Here is a 24,046-nt window from a genome sequence, read left to right on the forward strand (position 1 = left end):
AGGTAAAGTTCTCGAGACATGATCTACACAGCTAAAGACACAAAGAAGACTGAATTTTCCTTTTTCTTTTTTGAGATGGAGCCTCATCCTGTCGCTCAGGCTGGAGTGCAGTGGTATGATCTCAGTTCACTGCAACCTCTGCCTCCCCAGTTCTTGTGCCTCAGCCTCCTGAGTAGCTGGGACTACAGGCATGCACCACCATGAACAGCTAATTGTTGTGTTTTTGTTAGAGACAGAGTTTCACCATATTGGCCAGGCTGGTCTTGAACTCCTGACCTCAAGTGATCCACCCACCTCAGCCTCCCAAAGTGATGAAATTACAGACGTGAGCCATTCTCCTATCCCCTTCCCTCTCCTCCCCTTCCCTTTCCTTCCTTCTCTTTCTTTCTTTCCCCAGGCTGGTCTTGAACTCCTGAGCTCAAGCAACCTTCCTGCATCAAGATCCTAAGTAGGTAGGACTACAGGCATGCACCCCCACACGCCACAAGAAGACTGAATCTTTCTACATGAGAAAAAAAGGAATCCATGGATTCAGAGCTAAGGCTTCCTACCAACTACTATCACCAGATGAGTGTACCATCTTGGAGATGGGTCCTGCAGCCCCAGTCAACCCTTCAGATGACTGCACCCCTGGCTGACATCTTGACTACACTTTCCTCGTGCCAGAACCACACAGCTAAGTTACTCCCAAATTCGTGATGCATAGAACTGGTACAAAATAACAAATATTTATTGTTATTTCAAGCCACTAAGCTTCGGGGTAATTTGTTGCACAGAGTCCATGATGCTTCAGGGAAATATAGGGATGGAAAGGTACCATGAGTGAAATGGTGTCATGTGCAGAAAAAAAAAAAAAACAGCATATCAGGGATTACAAATTTAGCAGTAGAAGAAAATTGAAGCCAGAGATGACTGGAAGAAATATAAGTCCCTCAGGAATCTGCAAGGATAGTAAGAGGGATGCTAAGTTTCCCCATATACAGATGGGGGTTTGAAACAAACATGTCTAAATATGAAATTACATACTGGTAGCTAGCATTGTTTTTGTTTGTTTTTGAGGTGGAGTCTCACTCTGTTGCCCAGGCTGGAGTACACTGGTACAATCTCGGCTCACTGCAACCTCCCTCACCTGGGTTCAAGCAAATTCTCCTGCCTCAGTCACCCAAGTACCTGGGATTACAGGTGCCCACCACCACACTTGGCTAATTTTTATATTTTTAATAGAGATGCAGTTTCACCACGTTGGCCACGTTGGTCTTGAACTCCTGACCTCAAGCGATCCACCTGCCCTAGCTTCCCAAAATGCTGGAATTACAGGCCTGAGCCACTGTGCCTGGACCCCCCCACCTTTTTTTTTTTTGAGGTGGGGACAGAGTCTTGCTCTGTCAGCCAGGAGGCTGGAGTGCAGTGGTGTAATCTCAGCTCATGGCTGCCCCCACCTCCCAGGTTCAAGCGATTTTCCTGACTCAGCTTCTCAAGTAGCTAGGATTGCAGGCACCTGCCACCACACCTGGCTAATTTTTGTATTTTTAGTAGAGATACGGTTTCACCATGTTAGCCAGACTGGTCTTGAACTCCTGACCTCAGAGGTAATCCGCCTGCTTCAGAGCCTCCCAAAGTTCTGGGATTACAGGCATGAGCCGCCAGGTGCAGCCACATTGTTGTTGTTGTTGTTGTTTAAAGAAAAAATGGCAAAGATAGTTGATCAACAAGAAATAACATGTGCCACAGCATTTCAACATTCTGGACATTAATTATCACTGTACTTTAGATAGCCAGGAAGCACTCTAGTTCATAGTCAGGTAAGAGATCACTGAATTTGGCTTGATGCATCTATTTGCCTTCCTTAAAACAAAAAATAACGAAGGGGCCGCCAGGTGCTCAGGCCTGTAGTCCCAATACTTTGGGAGGCCAAGACAGGGAAATCATCTGAGCCCAGGAGTTTCAGACCAGCCTGAGCAACATGGCAAAATCTAATTCCTACAAAATTAGCCAGGCACATGCCTGTAGTCCCAGCTACTAAGGAGGCTGAGGTGGGAGAATCACCTGAGCCTGGGAAGTCCAGAATGCAGTGAGCCATGATCACACCATTGCACTCCAGCCTGGGCGACAGAGCAAGACTCTGTCTAGAAAACAAACAAACAATAACAACAACAAAAAACTATATGGTAAAACACAATATTCACAGTCAATGAAATTATACCTTTGGATTTCTGTTCAGACAAATTGACCTACTAAATTCTATCTCTGTAGTTGAAGAATCATAAAAGCTATATAACTCTCTGGCTCATTTCTGATCTGTTCAGATAGCTGCCCCTTCCTAAACACTTTCTCTATTCAGTGGAATCTTACTAAACATACCAGAAGACAAAACATGTAGCCTAAAACCTTGGACCACATGATCCCACACTTCTGAATAAAAACCTGAAAATCCCAGGCCATCATGAATGGTAACAGAGTTTAGAGGGACTTGGACTAGCATCAGAAAAAAAGATTCCTGAATCTTAGCTTTGTTGATGTTTATATTTGCTATATGATACTGAGCAAGTGGTCTCAGTTTCTCCTTTGACAAAACGAGGAATTAAAATAATCATTGAAATCCCTTCTACATCCATGATTTTATCCTCAGACCTCACCGATATGACATAAAAATTCAAATATTTCTATATTCCCATAATGTTGCCATCAAGTAAGAGAGGCACTCAAATGATGAAGCAGATGCCTCACGTGTTATGTGTATGTTCTGAAGTCATGTGGACTGAGAGGAAAATTTTACAAACAAATCAGATCAAGGGAAGAAGGGATATATAGTAATGACTAATACAGACCCACTGCCTTTCCAAAACATAATTTTCCTTCAAAGTTTTATTTTCATCTATATCTTGGATTTTAGAATTTTTGCACGAAGGGAATTCTTCTATTCCTCCAAAAAAACTTCCTTCTGTGATGAAGTGTCAGCCACCTGCTTTCTAAATTCAATTACAACAGAAAAAGTGGGTGTGAACTGCAAGCCTTTGCTTTTTCCCCCCTTTCATAGGCACTGATGCAAGCTTTTCATATGCCTGTGTATTGAAGCCTTCTCCCCACTATTCAAAGCAATGCCTGTACTTTAAAAGGAAAAATGACAAACAGTAAGAACAATAACAGGGAACATGTCTGCAACTCAGATAACCTGATAGGAAAGCTTCAAATTCCAGGTTTTTCTCCATCTTTCAAAGCCCAGTATAGATTCATGTAGTCATTCACATTAGTCTGATGTCCCACAATGGTAGTTACATGATGCTGAAGACTAAATAAGAGAAGGATGTTGTCAATTCAACAATATTTCTAAACCTAACAACCATCTGTAACCATATTGTGAAGGCTATGAGCCTTTTCCTTTTCCCTCAACACTGTATCCTCTTCCTGGCAATGTGCCTGGCACAGAAGAAATGCTCAGTAAATATTGGCTGAACAAACAGATGAATGTCTATAGCCTGCTTTGCTGGGAAAGGTGGAGGGCGGGGGGAGATTCCACTGCATATTAGAATTCTGTGTCTTAATTATCTTCAATTAACTCAATCATAAGAATATTTAACAAACAAAAAGAACATTCCTCTTACTTTTTCCTCCCACTGTGTATTTGGACGCTGCTTTCTTTTCACTGTATCTCTCAATGCAAATTGATTCAGATAAATAAGCTCTAACCAAATTACCAACTGGTGTTGGATATCAGCTTTGAATAACTTAAAAAGCATCTCCTTCAGAGCAGGTCAGTAGCACTTTGTCTATCTTTTGTAACAAGGTATCTATCCTAATAGCTTGGCAGTCTTCTGAACAATTTACTGCATTTCTGCCACCAGTGAGCAAGATAAGCCTGTTCTGTCAGGCATTATCTTTGAAAATCTTACATAGCTACAGTCCAGAATCTGTTTCTTTGTCAAGTCTAAGCATATTCAAGTTTCAAAGACAAATGAAAGGCAACATAAAAAACACCATCCTTGGCCATCTGGTTAGACTTAATCAGATTTTGTAAGCACTTGGTCAATATTTTTCCAACTAAAATGAATACTGCTATTTCAGTACATTACCAAAATGAAGACGCAAAAGGGAAACCAATATGTTAAATCATTCTCATCAGTGATGAAGCCACTATTTCCAGTGTAAACTGCATCTCATATATAATATTAAGGCACAAAGAGCATCACCCCAAGAGTGCTCAAGACATGGGAGGGCTGTATAGTGTTGCCAATAAACTGGTGACAGTTTCTTTCATATTTTCTTTTTTTATGATAAACACAAAAACTGTAGAGAGTTGCTATGGGGTAGGTGAAGAAAACTACCTCATTTTGTCTTTTCCTTGTCAACTGGAAGTTACTTTGATGACACTTTGAACACAACCATCTTCATCTGAACTTTGGTGGCCACCTTGAACTCTTATCTCCTTTACATTCTAGATTTATAACTGCTGTGGATCCTCCCCTTATAATCTCTTTTGGAATTATAACTTCTGATCATCTCACTGGATTGTCATTATTTTCAATGCCTCTTAATTGATGACCCTGTTTAGTCTCTCCCCTCTCCAATCTATTTATACAATTCAGATGGTTTATTCTTATGTTTTCTTTTTTTAGATGGAGTCCCACTCTGTCGCCCAGACTGGAGCGCAGTGGTGCAACCTCAGCTCATTGCAACCTCTGCCCCTCAGGTTCAAGCGATTCTCCTGCCTCAGCCTCCTGAGTAGCAGGGACTACAGGTGCACGCCACCACGCCCTGCTGATTTTTGTATTTTTAGCAGAGATGGGGTTTCACCATGTTGGACAGGCTGGTCTCAATCTCTTGTCTCGTGATCTGCCAGCCTCAGCCTCCCAAAGTACTGGAATTACAGGCATGAGCCCAGCTGGTTTAAGACTAAAAATTGCAATAATTAATCAAAGACAGCTACCACTTGGGAGCTGCTATGTGCTAAGCATTCAAAGTGCCTAATGTAAATAATCTTATTTAATCCCTACAATAATATAATGAGGTAGATTCTGTCGTTATCCCCACTTTTCAGATGAGGAAAACAACAGGCCTGTGAGGATAACTAACTTGCCTAAGGGATAGTGTCTGTTTTTGATCTTTTGGATTCTGTCAGAATTCAAGGTCCCTACCTTTTCCACACAACTCTCTGCTTTCCCAAAACATAGCATATAATGTCCCCAAATATACAGTTGCCAAAGTCCATATCTATAATGCAACGCACACCACTAGTGCCCAGTAGAAACACCATCACCACTCACATACATAGCAGTTTCATGTGCCATACTCATTTCAGGCTCCTATGCTGTTTTTTGTTTGTTTAGTTTTGCTTTTGAGAGGGAGTCTTGCTCTGTCACCCAGGCTGGAGTGCAGTGGCACGATCTCAGCTCACTGCAACCTTCGCCTCCCAGGTTCAAGCGATTCTTCTGCCTCAGCCTCAGGAGTAGCTGGGGTTATAGGCATGCACCACCACGCCCGGATAATTTTTGTATTCTTAGTAGAGACAGGGTTTCACCATGTTGGCCAGGCTGGTCTTAAACTCTTGACCTTGTGATCCACCCGCCTCAGCCTCGCAAAGTACTGGGATTACATGTGTGAGTCACCACGCCTGGCACCTAGGCTCTAAACATGGTCTAACCATGTCTAATCGTATGTTTTATTCAGTACCTAGCCAAATTTGGCTATTTAATATGTCATTCTAACAATAACTTATGTGCTCTCATTGCTGCTATATTTTAATGTTTCAGAGTTTCTCTCTCTCTCTCTCTCACACACACACACACACAAACACAAAATAGATGAACAGTTACAGGTAATAAGTCTCACAGCTTCATGTCAACATGCTTGCCAAATACATTTCACCTTTTGAAATACAATTAGTGATTCTCTGATGATGGGAAAAGTGTCTTAATAATCTTTGTGTCTTAATAATCCTTCCATTATATGTTTGTCTTAGTAATCTTTCCATTTTGTGCCTTTCATGACCCTTCCTCAATGATTAATTTATCATTCTTACCTTTTCTTTGTTTTCTAATCCTTAAGGCTCTTAATGCCAATACTATCTTATTGCCAATATTATGGTATTTATCTAAAGCTGGGCTTAAAAAGACTCTCACCCTACTAACCCAGCTGCGACACATGGCATTAAGGTACCACATTTCTGATTCATTGTGCTACTGACAATCATCACTGGTCTGTTATATTGGCTTTAGGACCTGGGCTGCAGCTATCCTTCACCACAAATTGAATAGCTGAATGGCAGATGATCCTTTCAGCAGCATTTTCCATCACAATGGAAGGAGGGAGAAGAAGTAACCACAAAGAAAAGTATGAGGAAAGGAGCCCCAGAGCTGGCAGTGAAGAGGGTAAGTAGGATGGGGTCAAAATAGCTACTCTGGAAACTACTTAAATACCAGCAAAGTGCTTTATCATCTCTGAAGACCACAACTAAGTTCTATATACTAAGCCCACAAGCTTTAGTCTCTACAAATTAGTGATGCAGACAAATGAAGATATCCGTACTTACCACCCCTGGCATATCATCTCATCCCTGGTAAAAGGAGATGGAATTGAAGATTTCAAAATAGGCCTCTTCAAGTTCCAGTTCTACCTTAGGCAAATCACTAGACACTTAGTTGTCTTGTTGCAAAGTAGAAATAATAATGCTTGTTCTATTATTTTCAAAGGGTGGAGAACACACACAAAAGTGATAATAGACATGAAAGGGTTTGAAAAAATGTTAAGTACCATCCAATATAAGACACACTAGCATGCTACTGACATGCATTCCTGTCAAACTTCAGAAATGTGATCAATCTGAAGCATCTGTGACAGCAGCCACAAACGTAGTTTTTTTTCCCCCAAGGCATTTCCATGGAGCTTCCCCTTTCTTTCATGAGGGCAATGTGACCTGAGAGACTTCTGCTGTCTGCAGAATCCTGACCTGATCAATCTTGATCAACAAGCTCTTCTCCATCCATCAGACAGTTCATTTCAGTGACCCAGTTGGACACTTCATTTCAGGTTTTTTAAGGTATGCAAACATAGCCATTTGCTTGGCTAGATCTCTAAGTAACTAGTTGATATTTAAAGGAAAGCTGAAACTAGCTTCAGATACTTTTCTTATAATCATCAAGTAAACACCATATGGAAAAATAAGTTGACCGAACATCTTGATTAGGGAACAGATTTTCATTTTACAGAAATTAAAACCAGGTTTCCTCTGAATAGACAGCTTCCCTATGTGAGGATTTTTAAAATTCAATGAACAAAAATACAGTTCCACACACGACCTTTCAGACAAACATCTACAGAATAGAGCAAAGTACACCTTTAGTTGGAGAGTGGAAATTTTCCATAACAGATAAACCGGTTTTCCTCATTTTGATTCTATACTTATATTTAGCATCAAACCATTTCTGTAATACCAAACTATAATATTGTAAAGGTCTGGCAGGAAACTCCAGAATATACAGTAAGAAGCCTCCAATGAAAACAAAGACAAATTCGTATCTCTCTAATTGGCTCCATTGCTGTAGCTACCTTAGACTTGGTGAGCCTTGGGAGATTCGTGAATTAACTCAACCAATATCAAATGTGTCTGCTGCACAAGTGCTTGGTTCATTATTACGACGAATACAAAAAATACCACTTTATTCATAAGAGCAAGTCAGACTACCTTTAAATCTCTGTGTGTAAAAGAAGCAATGTTCTGATACTGTGAACATTGTGTTACAGTTCAATAGTTGTGTGTTTCAATAGATGCTATTGTGTGTTTACGCGGTTGTGTGTTTCAATAGATGCTATTGTGGGGTTCTACTGGCATGTGTGCAGAAGTCAGTCAATGACTGTAGACGCCTGGCTTAAAGGAGACTCCTTGGAACCCAATAGCATCACTTGTAATCAAGGAAATACACCAAAAGGAAGAGCAGGCATGTGAATTCTGACCACTCAAGAATTTTTGCCCTTTGGAGAAGAAAGAGATCCTTCAGAACTCTAGGGATGGTTTTGTGAACCACTCCCCACTTCCCCTCAAGTTTCAAACTAAAACTGCCAAAGAAAGAAGGCAGACAACTTTAAAGCAGCTTTCTCTCCTTTCTTCCACTTCAGTTCTGCACTGAAATTGGATCCTCTGGGAAAGACAAGGATTTCTCATCTTTGAGAACCCAAACTCTTACGGGTCCTGTTTTGTTCGCTCCTGCTCGCTCTCTCGTCAGCCAAGGTTCTACATATTTGGAATCTACACAGGTCAGATTCTGTCCGTGCCCACGATGCACATGAAATATTTGGGCACCTCCGGCAGCACCTCCCAACTATTCCGGAGTCTCGAGGAGAGCCTCACCTCCCCTAGGTCTAACCCGCAGGCCATCTTTCTAATTAAGTGACCTTTTCAAGCAACATCCTCCAGCCGCGTCCTGGGGGACCGGTCAGGGGCTGAGCAAAGAGGCTCGACATCTCTGCTCTAAACACTCAACTGTTTGTTTTCTGCAAAGTGGCAGGACACATTCGGTGGCGACCGCAACCCCGATTCGTTCCTCGATTGCTGGGCTCTAAGTGGCATTGGGGACACTGCGATCAACGGTTTGAAAAGAGTAAACCGTTGTTTTCTTGAACTTCTCTCTCACTGCCCCGAGATTGTGAGCCGAGGGAAAGAGAGAAAGAAAAGCCCACACAAAAGCAGGCAGCCCTGCAAGCTCCGCCAGCACAAAGGCCGGCTCGCTAGTGCGGAGTTGGGAGGCTGGGCTGGAGTGGGGAGTGCGGTGAGTCCTCCGAGGCCTGCGCGCCGCGCCCAGCGCGCCGGGAGCTGCCCCCGCGCACCCCGCACCTGGGCACCGCGCTCCGGCAGAGGCTCTGGGAGCACGCCTGGAGCACCCAGGGCTGCACGGCTCCCGGCACTGCACGATCCCGGGGCAACCCCACGCCACCGAGGCTCCAGCTCCGTCCCTGTCCCGGCGCCACGTCTGCCGCCGCGGCCGCCCGAGTGGTGGGAGCCAGGCCCGTCCTCACCTGTGCGCCTTCAGCCGAGCAGCGCGCGGAGGACAGCGGCAGTAGCAGCGGCGGCGCTGGCGCTCGGCATCCCCGCGGCGGGCCCTGCGGCGGCGGTGGTGGCGGCGGCGGCGACTCCCTCCGCTGTCTGGGACGCTAAGGGGAGGGCACTTCGCTTTGTTGCTTATTCATAAGGCCACGGCTACGGCTGGGGATTGGGCGGTGAGTAGGTGTGCCCGCCCCGGCTCTGCTGGCACTGACAGCCGGCGCCGGCGCCCCAAGCCCCAAGCCCCTGGGCCCCCACTTCCCCGCCTCTGCTCCCTCGCGGGGGCGGCTTCGGCACCTGGGACCCCTCGGAAATCCCGTGCTCCGCTTCCGCTCTTTACAGCCGGAGATCCTGCGGCAGCTCCCCCTCCATACCTAGGGAGAAGAGACCAGGGCGCAGTTTACACAAGAAAAGCCTGAATTTTGCTGGTCTTTGGTTCATGCAAGGAGTGCAGATCTGAGACTGCGGAGTGTTCCTTGTGGAAACTGTGGGCGGCTTGGCGGTGCCCTTAAGTAGGACCCTTAAAGTAACTCTACACAGAATTTCGCAGAAGTTCCCTTGTCAGTCTCTCAGAGAAGTTGCAAACTAGTGCAAATCATAGGTACCGTTTATTGAGCCCTCTCTCCTGCCAGGCACCGCAGTAGATGCTTTGACAATTTACCGGCTCAATCTGCAGGATAGAAGGGTAGATGTTGTAGTTCATTTACCAGGGTAGGAGGTTAAGGCTAAGGGCTGTGTAACTTGTCCAAGGTCATCTGGCTTGTGTAGCCACCGAGAATTTGTGACCTCCATTCTTGAGCCTCTCAAGGACTCTTTTCTTTTTCTGTTACTTGTAATGGTGTGGAAAGAAGTGTCGGAATCTAAAGGCCCATTCTAGAACAACCACCCACCCCCAGCATGTTACATTTGCCGAGCACGCTTCACATTCGTTCTCTATTGTGCTTATTAACTGGCTTCTTCATAATAGCTTAGTCCCCTTTTGTAGTTAATTATAAACACCTTGAAGTCAGAGCAGGCACTGGTTCACCTGTGATCCCAACACCTAACACAATGCACAGGTATGCACTGGTTTCTCTTTGTTCGTTTGTTTTTGAGACAGGACCTCTCTCTCCCAGGCTGGATTGCAGTGGTGTCATCATGGCTCACTGCAGCTTAGACCTCCTGGGACTTTAAGTGATTCCCCCCACCTCAGCCTCCTAAGTAGCTGGGACCACAGGCATGCGGCACCATGACTGGCTTTATTATTATTATTATTATTATTATTACTTTTGGTAGAGATAAGGTCTCCGTATCTTGCCCTGGCTGGTTTCAAACTCCCAGGCTCAAGCCATCCTCCTGCTTCGGCCTGCCAAAGTGTCTGAATTAGCCGAGGTGCCCAGCAGGTATGCACTGTTACCTGTTCCACCTCCCTTTAGAAATTATTATCTATGTATAATCATGCATTGATTAATTAGGGGAATACATTCTGAGAAATGTGTCCGTAGGCAATTTTGTTGTTATGCAAGCATACTGACACAAACATACTTACACAAACCTAGATGGCATAGCCCACTGCCTACTAAGGCTATATGGTATAGCCTCTTGTCCTAGGCTACAAGCCTGTACAGCATATTACTGTACTCAATACTGTAGGCAATTGTAACACAATGGTATTTCTGTATCTAAACATAGAAACAATATAGTATTGTGCATCTGTATAAAAATGATGCATCTGTATAGAGCCCTTGCCATAAAAATGGTGCATCTGTATAGAGCACTTACCATAAATGGAGCTGATAGGACTGGAAGTTGCTCTGGGTGAGTCAATGAAATGATGAGTGAGAATGTGAAGACCTAGGACCTAACTGTACACTACTGTAATGTACACAACTATATGCCACAGTACACTACTCTATAAAACTATGTAGGACATAACTGTATACTACACTACTATAGTGTAAACAATGTGCACTTAGGCTATACTATAAACAAAAACATTTTTTTTCTTCAATAATAGATTAACCTTAGCTTACCAAAACTTGTACTTTATAAACTTAATTTTTTTTAACTTTTGACTTTTCTTTTTTTTTTTTGAGGCAGGGTCTTACTCAGTCACCCAGGCTGGAGTACAGTGGTACAATCACAGTTCACTGCAGCCTGGACCTCCTGAGTTCAAGCAATCCTCTCCTGCCTCAGCCTCCCCAGTAGTTGGGACTATAGGCACCCACCACCACAGTCCAGTAACTTTTGACTCTTTTGTAATAACACAGCTTAAAATACAGACATATTGTACAGCTGTTCAAAAATTTTTCATTTCTTTATATCCTTATTCTATCAGCTTTTTTCTATTTAAAAAAAATTTTTTTTTAACTTTTTAAACTTTTTGGTTAAAAACCAAAACAGGGCCAAGCACAGCGGCTCATGCCGGTAATGCCAGCACTTTGGGAGGCTGAGGCGGGTGGATTACCTGAGGTCGAGAGTTTGAGACCAACTTGACCAACATGGAGAAACCCCATCTCTACTGAAAATACAAAAATTGGCCGGGTGTCATGGCATACGCCTGTAATTCCAGCTACTCAGGAGGCTGAGACAGGTGAATCTCTTGAACCCAGGAGGCAGAGGTTGCAGTGAACCAAGATCTCACCATTGCACTCCAGCCTGGACAACAAGAGCGAGACTCCACCTAAAAAAAAAAAACAACCCAAAACAGAAACACACATATTAACCTGGGTCCATAAAGAGTCAGGATCATTATCACCATCTTTCACCTCCCCATCTTGTCCCACTTCAGGGGCTATCACACACATAGAACAGTCATTTCCTATGATAACAATGCCTTCTTCTGCAATACCTCCTGAAGGACCTGCCTGTTGCTGTTTTATAGTTAACATTTTTATATATAAGTAAAGCAGTACACTCTGATAATAAAAAAGTATAGTACAGTCAATACATAAAGTAGAGTAACATAGATATTTATTATCATTATCAAGTATATACTGTATATTATTGTATGTGCTGCAATTTTATATGACCAGCAGTATGGAAGGTTTGTTTACACCAGCATTACCACACAAAGGAGAGAAATGCATTATGTTGCATTGCACTAGGACATTCCAATGGCTACCATGTCACTAAGTGATAGAAACTTTTCAGCTCCATCATCTTACGGGACCATCATTTTATATGCAGTTTGTGGTTGACTGAAACATTGTTATGGTTACATGAAGTACTTCCAGAATGTGATTGGATTGAATTGAATCTATGAGATCTGTTTGTTTGGTTTTAGACAGGGTCATGCTCTGTCGCCCAACCTGGAATTCAGTGGCCCAATCACTGCTCACTGTAGCCTTGACCTCCCCAGGCTCAAGCAGTCCTCTTACCTCAGCCTCCCGAGTAGCTGGGAGCACAGGCGTACACCACCACACCAAGCCAATTTTTTTTTCTCTGTAGAGACGAGGTTTTACCATGTTGTCCAGGCTGGTCTTGAACTCCTGCTCTCAAGTGACCTGCCTGTCTTGACCTCCCAAAATGCTGGGATTATAAGTGTGAGCAACCATACCTGGTCTCAGATCTGGTTTGTTTGTGACAGAGTTTCACTCTTGTTGCCCAGGCTGGAGTACAATGACATGATCTCAGGTCACTGCAACCTCTGCCTCCCAGACTCTCTCCTGCCTCAGCCTCCCCTGAGATCTGTATGTGTGTGTGCACATTCAATGCAATACATTGCACTGTGGCCAGGTCTTCTGTCTGGATTCAGTATCCACCAGGTGGATGAGCCACATCCAGCCTGACCATGTTGTATTTCAGCATTTTAGTTTTAGGTCAGCTGTTTGAAACTCAGACCACATCTTCTTGTAAAAACAATGTTATATAGCATGGCGAGGCTATCAGCTAGCCCACAATATTAAGTCTACTCAACCCAAATACAGGTCAATAAAAGTACTAAAAAAAAAAAAAAAACACTAACCTGAACTCTCAGTGTTCTGACCAGAGGGCCAGGCAGAAGATGAGAGACAGCAAGAGGAAGGGTTTCCAGTTCTCCTCACATTTACACACAAATTTGAGACATTCAAAGTTTCTTTGACATCTTCCTGCTTCCTTTTCAGTATCACTTTCTAACATTCTTCTCTTCTTAGAGACTCAGTAGCCACATGATAATCTAAGTCTCAAGTACAGAATTTTACTCCCACACCTGTGTTAGACTCAGAATTTTCCATTCTTCAAAATTACCCTTCTCTCATAGTAAAATTCCTGTCTCTAATTTCCTCAATATAAATTATTTCAGGTGTGCAGTAAAAGTAAAGCGATCTTATTGGAACTCGTTTATACTAGTCCTATATCCTTCCAAAAAATGGTTTGTACTGATTTCAACAATTCTGGTTAATACAATTTATCTGCTATTGATACATGGCAGTGGTCATGAGATTTACTCTTCTCACCCTGCACACACACACACACACACATTATAGGTTAAGGAAAGTTGTACTCTGCAAGTCAAATCAGTAAATCCACAAACAATGAACGTTATTAACCTTTTACAGGTAAAGCAAGAAACTGTGGGAGTGAAGGTTGGGGGTACGGGTGTAGAGCTTGGGAACAATAAAACTCCAATCAAGGTAATAGGCAAGGAATCTTAGGAAGGCAGTTTTTAAGGTTGACAGATTTAGCAACTAAAAATAGAAGATTCCCAGTTAAATCTGAATTTCAGATAAACCACAAACAAGTTTTAGCATAAATATGTCCCAAATATTGAAAGAATAGAATAAACAGTACTAATACATTATTTGTGATTTATCTGAAATTCCAGTTTCACTGGGCATCCTGCATTTTATGTGGTAGCCCTCTCCGTTTTAGGCAATTTGTTTATCCTGGTTAGTAAAACGTCTTTGTGTCAGAGAGGAACTAGTCAAGTGTAGCAAAGAACAGGATAACCAACCCTCAAGAGCCAGAAGTGAACAGTACCCATCCAAATTTCACACAGAGGAAAGAGCCTTGGCAATGCAGATTTAAACATTATGGTGTCCTTGGTGAGTCTGTCACTCAGTTGGGAAGAAATGCTTCTCGGTATGTTAACTAAGTGTCATTAGTTTGAGTCCCACGTACCTGGTCCCATGTATATGGGACCTGGGCTCTCCTGAAATGAACATTTCTGTCTGCTTAACCTGTATAAATTGTTATTCTGTATTATGTGAGCTGAATTGTTTGAGTCTGTTCCCAACACATCTATTCACGCCCACAAAAATTAAGCTTCTGTCTTGCAAAGTTAAGAACAAGGCCTTGAGCAAAGCTGACTTTACCGAGGTAAGTGCCACTTCATAAGGGCTCTTGAAGACCAGCTGGCAGGACTTCCCCAGACTCTGCACCACCATTTGCTGGGGATGCTTTTGGTTGTAGTTTGTTTTGTCTTGTTTTCATTTGAAATTGTACCGGCCACAAGGATTTGAGGCCATCGAATAAAATGAAATGGAAGAGGCACATGAGAAAAAACTCTTCCTGGAAGGCTGAGTTTTCCTGAGATCTCCTTAAACCCGTTCCGGTATTTCAGCGATTTTTCCTCTTTTTTAAGAAAATATCTTCCTTGGATTTTGTAGTTTTGGTTTTGTTTAATACTTTAAGTTTTAGGGTACATGTGCAGAATGTGCAGGTTTGTTACATAGGTATACATGTGCCGTGGTCATTTGCTGCACCCATCAATCCATGATCTACATTTGGTATTTCTCCTAATGTTGTTCCTCCCCTAGTCCCCCAACCCCCAATAGGCCCTGGTGTGTGATGTTCCCCTTCCTGTGTCCCTGTGTTCTCATTGTTCAACTCCCACTTATGAGTGAGAACATGCAGTGTTTGGTTTTCAAAGATTTTGTAGTTCTTATTGGCTCCCCAGACACACAAGGAGATCCAGCCACGGAAGAACAGGAGCTGCTATGTAGAATTGGAGTCATTTGCAAATTGGATATTTGAGTCCTCTCTGCAATAAATGGTCTTTTCCTTTTGGCCTTCCTAAAAGTTTATGAACATGATCTTTTCAGCATCTCCCATTGTTCTCTGCCCACTGCTCTGACTCTAATTCTGTCAGAAACTTCCTTGTTGCTTTTAATTTTTTTCTGTTTTTGGTTTTGAGACAGCCTCGCTCTGTCACCCTGGCTGGAGTGCAGCGGCCCGATCTCGGCTCACTGTAACCACCTCCTGGGTTCAAGCGATTCTTATGTCTCAGCCTCCCGAGCAGCTGGGACTACAGGCATGCACTATGATGCCTGACTGATTGCTTTTAATTTTTTAAGCTGAAATTCAAATTTCCAGGAGTGGACTTTAATGTAAAATAATATTGCTAAGTATATTCCACTCACTCTTGGTATTCAATAAATATTTTCTTTTTGTGGTGATGATGATGTAAATAATGGTGATCATGTTAGACAGAATCAGCTGTCTAAATTCTGATAGATGTTTTCATTGCAAACAAAACCCTCAGAACACTTGGCATGACCCATCTTGAACTACTGCAGTGCCAGTGGGCCTAGATTTTTACCTCCTACTAAATTAAGTCATCGGTATGCAGTTTTTTGTGAAAACAAGTAGGAAGAATAAATCCCATAATAAAACAATTTTACTTAAACAAGGCTTTGGAATAGACGTTTATACACTGTAGTTGCTTGGGTTTTTTTTGTTTGTTTCTTTTTTGAAACAGAATCTCCCTCTGGAGACTGGAGACTGTCACTGGAGTGCAGTGGCACTGTCTCAGCTCACTGCAACCTCCCCTCTCAGGTTCAAGCCATTCTCCTGCCTCAGTCTCCTGAGTAGCTGAATTTATAGGCACATGCCACCACACCCAGCTAATTTTTGTATTTTTAGTAGAGATGGGATTTCACTTGGCCAGGCTGGTCTCAAACTCGTGACCCCAAGTGATCCATGCACCTTGGCCTCCCAAAGTGGTGGGCTTACAGACATGAGCCACTGCACCTGGCCTGTTGTTGCTTTTAACTGCTAATACATGAGTCCACTATATTTATCTATCTTTATTACCTAACACTCAGATGAATCCTCTTGCTTCTCTGCTCTCCCCAAGAAACCTATTACAATTGTAGAAGCAGAATACTGTATGCCTTACATTTGCTTCTTAAAATCTATTCCTTTCAATATTCTCTTATTAAGTGTTGGATTTATTTAGCCCCTGAACTTTCTGTTCAGTTCTAAGAAATGGAATTTTGTCTATTGCCTTGAAAAAGCAAAACAGGAGAGGAACATACCACTAATGCAGGTACAGAAAGAAACAACATTTCTAAAAATACAGCCATTTTAAAAACAGCTTTTTTAGATAAAGAGGCTGAAAACATTTACCAAAAAAAAAAATCTTGTCCCTTACTTTAAAGTCGTGAATATGTCCTTGTGAGACAGTCTGTGAAAACCCCTTTTATTAAGAGATTTGAACATCAAAGGTCTAATGTCTCCTGTGGAACATATCCTTTAATTCTACATGACTTGGCCATCAGGAGTAACTGCTGTATATTCAAAATGGCATCTATAACTCTATATGAATTGCCTTTTACTTTGTCAGACAAAAGAGTCTTATTTCCATTTTTTTAATGCCCAATGGTAAATAAATCAGACTCTCAGAGAACGATCCAAGATGGCCGATCGCTAACATCCCGAGATTGCAGCTCTCAGGGAAGGCGCGGAGAACTAGAGGACGCCACACTTTTAGACAAATTCTGGTAGCTAACGGAGCAGAACATCCCCCAGTGGAGGAAACACACGGGTGGCCAGCGTAACTCCCGTGGCCGGCACAGCGGTTCCGCCGGCACCTCAGCGTGGCAGCTCTCAGAGCAGAGTAAACAGGTTCGGAGGACCCGTACGGGCCCCCAGCACGACACCAGAGCCCGGCGCAGTGGCTGTGATGACACCTCCGCGCGGCAGCGCTCGGCGCAGAGTAAACGGGACGGGTTCCCCTTCTGACCGAGGTTTGGAGTCTGGGAAGGCAGAGTCGCCTACTACGGACACAAGAAGGAAGCCAGACAGGAGAATCCTGGGCAGAAAAGTACCATTAGTTTTAACGCCGCTGTTCTGGCCCTGGGAACTAACAACCTGGACGTCCACTCAAGAGACCTAATCTGAAAGTTGGTAATTTCAAAGAGGACAGGAGGATAAATTTACAATGATGGGAAGAAACCAGGGTAAAAAAGCTGAGAATACTCAAAGTCAGAACGCCTCTCCCTCTAAAGATGATCACAGTTCCACATCGACAATGGAACAAGGCTTGATGGAGAACGAGCGCATCCTGATGACAGAATCACTCTTCAAGGAATGGATAATAACAAACTTCGGTGAGTTAAAAGAACACGTTGTAGCCCAACGTAAAGAAACTAGGAACTTTGAAAAAAGGTTTGATGAAATCCTATTGAGAATAGACAACTTAGAGAGGAGTATGAGTGAATTAATGGAACTGAAGAATACAATACAGGAACTCCGAGAAGTATGCACAGGTTTAAACACTCGAATTGTTCAAGCAGAAGAAGGGATATCAGAGGTCAAAGTCCAACTTAATGAAATAAAACGTGAAGAAAAGATTAGAGAAAAAAGGATAAAAAGGAATGAGCAAAGTCTCCAAGAAATGTGGGACTATGTGAAAAGACCAAATTTACGTTTGATAGGTGTACCTGAATGCGACGGAGAGAATGAATCCAAGCTGGAAAATACCCTTCAGGATATTATTCAGAAAAATTTTCCTAAACTAGCAAAGCAGGTCAACATTCAACCCCAGGTAATACAGAGAACACCACAAAGATATTCCTCAAGAAGAGCAACCCCAAGGCACATAATCGTTAGATTCACCAGGGTTGAAACGAAGGAGAAAATACTAAGGGCAGCCAGAGAGAAAGGTCAGGTTACCCACAAAGGCAAGCCTATCAAACTTACAGCAGATCTCTCAGCAGAAACTCTACAAGCCAGAAGAGAGTGGGGGCCAATATTCAACATCCTCAAAGAACAGAACCTTCAGCCCAGAATTTCATATCCAGCCAAACTAAGCTTCACAACTGAAGGAAAAATAAAATCTTTTATGAACAAGCAAGTACTCAGAGATTTTATTACCACCAGGCCTGCTTTACAAGAGCTTCTGAAAGAAGCATTACACACAGAAAGAAACAACCAGTATTAGCCTTTCTAAAAATACACCAAAAAGTAAAGAGCACCAACATAAAGAAGAATTTACACCAACGAATGGATAAAACAGCCAGTCAACATCAAAGGGCAGTAACCCTAAATTTAAAGTGACTAAATCCCCCAATCAAAAGACACAGCCAAAACCCAATGGCATGTTACATCCAGACCAGTTTCACATGCAAGGATACACAAAGACTCAAAACAAAGGGATGGAGAAAGATTTACCAACCAAATAGAGAGCAAAAATAAATCATAAATAAATAAAAAGCAGGAGTTGCAATTCTCATATCGGATAAAATAGATTTTAAAGCAACAAAGATATAGTGGTAAAAGGATCAATGCAACAATAAGAGCTAACGATCCTAACACCCAGATACGAGACTTAGATTCAATGAGACAGAAAATTAATAAGGATATCAAGGACTCGAACTCAGATCCGGAACAAGTAAACTTAATAAATATTTATAGAGCTCTCCACTTCAAATACACAAAATATACATTCTTGTCAATACCACATCACACCTACCCATAAGTTTAAATGAAACATTGATTGGCCATTATTAATACCCAATTTTTTTCAAAATAAAGCAATATTTCCATTTACTCTCCCTCTTTTTCTTCCTCTTTCTTCCTCTCCTTTACTTATTTTTGTTTGTTTCCTTCTCTCAAAAAAAAAGAAATCAACTTGTAAACCTCTAGATCCAGGTCGGCAATGTCTCTCTCATTGCTTGATTTCCTTCCTTCCCTTCCCTCCCTCCCTCCCTCCCCACTTCCTCCCTTCCTTCCTTCCTTCCTTCATCCCCTCCTTCCTCCCTACCGTCCTTCTTCCCTCCCTTCCTGCCTTCCTCCCCCCGCCAAAAAAATAAATAAATCAGACTCTCCTAGGTTCCTTATCCTAAACAATGAGTTTGAAATATTAATTCCTGACATCATGGTATGCATAACCACTGCCTATATTGCGAAGAAAGATTATTTGCTCTTCTCTGTCTCTATTAAGGGTAGAATTAAAGAAAATGGATTTACCAGGAGAAGCAAAGTTCAGGCTCAAGGAAGCACTCTTGTCACAGCAAGTTCTTAGACACTGGAATACATTAGCAAAAGAGATTACACATTCTCTTCTGTGTAGGCCTCTAAAACCACAGCGAATTTAAGTCTGTCTGGGTTGTGGGTTTCTGACAAAACACCGTTAGTTCACTCAATAAGGATATTATGGAGATAGTTGTAGATGTGGAAAAGCTATCAAATAGATTTACTGAGAAGAACTGTATTTTGTTTATTATCTACCTTCCAACAAATGTTGTTTATGTCACTTTTAAAGAATATGATTCAGTTATTAACATAAAGTTCAGGACACACTGGAGTACATTCAATGTGTAGCACGTTGACAGCAAGAGCAAAGGACAGGATGCTATCAGTGGAGATTTTCTCCATTGCAATGTAGCTCATAATCGGGATACTGCCAATAATTTGAATATTGGTTGACCAAGATTTAAATGTGGTATGGCTGTCAGTGCAGAAAAAAGAACACCAAAAACAAAAAGACTTTTCTTCAGGGTAACACTCAACCTCCTGCTAAATTTTTTATTCCTATAAATTTTGGTTAATTCTGCTGGACGAACAGCCCTAGATGAGTTCATGTTTCACAGTCATTAAGCCATGGGCACTACATCGTATAATGTGGGTTATGTGTGTATTTTGGCATTGGGCTTAGCTCCATGGTTAATCAAAATAACAAATGTTTTTGTTTTGTGGGAGGTATATGGAGTATGCAGAGATCAATAATTGAACTCAACATTCGCTGGGAATCTTAAATTTAGTTGAGAGGAAAAGGTATATACTTAAAAACATTACCAATAACACACAATGAAAAATTTCTTTATAGGTTCTTTCATGATCTAAAGGGAGTATGGATTTTTATCATCTTTTTCCATTATACTACCACAAAGCAGAGCTATTTGATGAAGTCTACATGGAAAGCCAATATCTTAATATAGTTAGTGTATGTGTATAAAACTATCTTTCCCCCAAGAAAACTGTAAGTTTTTTGAATTAAGACAGTGTATTCTAAATAGTCTCACATCTCCCACAATGCCTACAGAAGTGTCTTGACATAGCAGCTGTTCAAAAAGTATTTGTTGACCAATCATGACCATAAGCTTTTGCCAAAATAAATGTGTAACACTACAACGCTGAATATTTTACAATTATGAAGTGTGAAACTGAATACTACTCACATGAAAAGAAAATCTGGCTAGCTTCAGAATGAAATATATCAATCTCATTCAAATTGGGAAAATACTTTCCAATGTAAGTGCCTCTGAGACTTAGGATTTGATTCTTTTTTCATCCTTTGAGAAGGGGTTAGTCCATATGTGCATGTGTCCTGTCCGAAACCAGAGAACTGAGCCAATTGACGTTTCAGGTTCCTTTCTAATCACAAGTCTGTGGTCCTCTTTATGGGTGAAGTTCACATTAATTTAAAGAAGAGTTGCAGGCCTGATGTGGTGACTCACACCTGTAATCCCAGCACTTCGAAAGGCCAAGGTGGGCAGATCACTTGAGCCCAGGAGTTTGAGTCCAGACTGAGCAACATGGCCCAGCCACCACGCCCGGCTAATTTTTGATTTTCTGTAGAGACAGCCTGGGAGATGAAGGTTGCAGTGAGTTGAGATCATGCCACTGCACTTCAGTCTGGTCAACAGAGTGAGACCTTATCTCAAAAAACAAAAAAAAAAAGAAAAGAAAAACAGAGCAGTTGTGCATTGAACAAGAAATACCCTGAGTGTAAGATTAAAAACAAAAACAAAAACCTGGTGTGAGATGAATCCAGAACTCAAATTTCATGCAGACCTAAGTCCTTTGAAGTAGCCACAGCAATATGTTTTGTTTTATTTCTTTCTTTCTGAAGACCTGCAATATAAGATAGGCATAAAAGATTGACTTTGTAGAATCAGTCCAAAGCAATTCCTCCGTAACTTGTTTACAAAACTAGCCAAAGGGGTGGAAAAACTTCCCTCAGAATCAGGGTGATTGAAAGCATGTCTCATACAGAGAAAATTACTTTCGGACTGGTCTACAGTGTGAGGCATCACCACAAAAGAATAAACAAGTTTTTATACAAAAGATTCCAGAAAAGATAAATGGAATGGCCATGTGATGTTCTTTTCTCTTCTCTTTGCTTTTAGGATCCTTCTATAAGTGGTATTCAGGCATACTGACATGTTTTGTTTTCCTTCTATTTCTCTCTTTGCAAAGGGTGTTTTAAGGCACTTACCATTGCCAGCTAATGTTCATTTTATGACATCGTTCCTAGCAATCTTATTGATGGGCACTTTTCACTCAGACCACATTCTACTTGGTTTATAAAAAAAAAAAAAAATTTCCTTGTTAGTCTCTTTTAACTTCTACTTCTCTGATTTTCTCTTCTCATACTTCTGCTTACTTTCTAGATTTCATACTGCTGCTTTTAAAATTTAATGTCTTTTCCAGTGTATACATTGTTCCTTGTTTCAAACATGCGAGCCTGAGCACTTTGGCCCAGTCCTTTTCATTTTCAGAGCCTTTAATTCCAGTGTGCTGTTGTGTTTGCTGCAGCCTTGAGGACAATAACAAAATTTCATGTGGTGCAATGCATTATTCATTCATAAGCAGTCTTACAGGCCCATTCTTTTGCCCAAGGCACAAACATAAGCAATTGATCTCACTTCCTCTCCCTCTCCTACCTAGGAATAAGAAATGTGACAGACATCAAGGACATCTAAAGCAGACGATAAATATATGGAAGAAATTATCCATTATCCCAAGCTGTTGCTCTAAGCCTGCCCAGTGTCATCCCTTTCCGAGTCTCAATTCCTCCACCTCCTCCCCACCGTCCTGAAGTAAATGGGAATATGCCGTGTTACGGACTGAGTTGTATCTCCCAAAATGCACATGCTGAAGCCCTTGCTCCCAGTACCTCAGAATGTGACTGTATTTGGAAAGAGAGTCTTTGCTTAATTTTATTTTTTATTTTTAGAGACAGGGTCTTGCTCTGTTGCCCAAACTGGAGTGCAGTGGTGCCATCATAGTTCATTGTAACCTCAAATTCCTAGGCTTAAGGGATCCTCCTGCCTAGCCTCCTGAGTACCTGGGACTACTGGCATGAACCACCATGTCTGGCTATTTTTTTTTTTTTTTTTTTTGGTAGAGACAAGGTCTCACTATGTTGCCCAAGCTGGTCTCAAACTGCTGAGCTCAAGTAATCCTCCCACCTTTGCCTCCCTAAGTGCTGGAATCACAGATGTGAGCCACTGAGCCCAGCTGAGAGGTTTTTAAAAGAGGTAATTAATTAAAAACTTAATCCCATATGCCTTGTGTCCTTATAAAAAGGACATAGGCAGACATGGAAGACCGTGTAAAGTCACAGAGAGAAAGTGGCCATCTACAAGCCACGAAGAGAGGCCTCAGATGAAAACAACCCTATCAACTGTCAACACCTTGATCTTGGGCTTCTAGACTCCAGAACTGTGAGAATATTAATTTCTATTGTTTAAGGCACTCAGTTCATGATTCTTTGATAGGCAGCCCTAACAGACTAATACAGCCTGTCACAGTTGAAAGTCTCTTCTGATTGGCTAGTGCATTTGCCATGCTGAGTATTTTCAACAGCTTTTCTGGTTGAAGCAGAACATTTATATATTTAGAGGCAGAGCACAGGAAAATCAGTCTCCCAAAAGCAGCACATTTGCATAACAGATAATCCACACGCGGCTGACCCTGACGTGACCAGTCCGCCCACTCAGTTGGTAGAGCATGAGACTCTTAATCTCAGGGTCGTGGGTTCAAGCCCCACATTGGGCACCAGCTGTGACAATGGTCACATGGAGGTCACCACCTGAAATGTTGATCACCACCTGAAATGTTGATCGCCACCTGAAATGTTGATCACCACCTGCAGGGTTTTGTCCTGCAAACCCTGACTCTGTGGTGGATGAATAAATACCCTCAAACACAGAGTACAGTGAACGAGTGGACTAGGGGGTCACTCACTTCCCACAGAGAGAGATCACAGCTGTACAACACCCACTAGTTCTTCTTCCTCACGTTTATTTAGTATAGATTTAACAACAAAGGCTTTGAGGAAACACAGTTGTGGATAATTAACATGGTTAAAAGAGTAGCTTTTCTGAAAGATTAAAGCTCAGATACCATTGCCCAGGGCAAACACCATTAGAGGATAATATCTCTGGTTAACTTCCCCCCAAGAGGGCCATCCCGGCTCAACGGTTAGTTTTAAGACCACATGAGTAAACAAGTTAGTTAGTATAGAGACAAAGGAATGTGGGGTAAACAGACTTAACTGAGGAAGCTTCTATTATCCCTAATCTTTACCCTATGACCTAATGCTCTAAGGTAAGAACCAGCTGCCTTCAGCCTGTTCCACTATTACAAGAAAACCTTTTGGACTTCCAAAAGGTTTGAGACTATAACTTCCCCTAATATTTTCCTTAATATTTTGCCAACAACCCTGAATGAATCCCAACAGGTGGTACCTTTTCTTACATGGCAGCTCTCTCTAGTAGTAGAATCTGGCTGTGCCTTTGAGCAATTTCTTTTTTGTTTGTTTGTGTGAGACTGAGTTTCGCTCTTGTTGCCCAGGCTGGAGTGCAACAGCACAATCTCCGCTCACCACAACCTCTGCCTCCTGGGTTCAAGCAATTCTCCTCCCATAGCCTCACAAGTAGTCAGGATTACAGGTATGTGGCACCGTGCACGGCTAATTTTGTATTTTTAGTAGAGATGGGGTTTCTTCATGTTGGTCAGGCTGGTCTCGAACTCCCAACCTCAGGTGATCCACCCACCTCGGCCTCCCAAAGTGCTGGAATTACAGACATGAGCCACCAT

At 42.1% G+C, this 24,046-nt stretch overlaps 1 protein-coding gene across 4 annotated transcripts in view; it reads right to left on the reverse strand.

Annotated features, from left to right (window-relative positions):
• ARMH4 (armadillo like helical domain containing 4) overlaps nt 1-24,046 on the reverse strand; it is a 200,317-nt gene that overhangs the window by 139,660 nt on the left and 36,611 nt on the right. For 2 of the 4 annotated variants that reach the window (XM_054239979.2, XM_009006091.6), the window contains exon 1: nt 9,007-9,135. The exons of the other annotated variants lie outside the window; for them this stretch is intronic. The gene's annotated coding sequence lies outside the window, so the exon portion shown is untranslated. Of the gene's footprint in view, nt 1-9,006; nt 9,136-24,046 lie in introns of those variants that run through there. 4 annotated transcript variants of the gene reach the window in all.

The sequence above is a fragment of the Callithrix jacchus genome, chromosome 8 (genome assembly GCF_049354715.1).
Source record: "Callithrix jacchus isolate 240 chromosome 8, calJac240_pri, whole genome shotgun sequence".
In the NCBI taxonomy this organism is placed as follows: domain Eukaryota; kingdom Metazoa; phylum Chordata; class Mammalia; order Primates; family Cebidae; genus Callithrix; species Callithrix jacchus.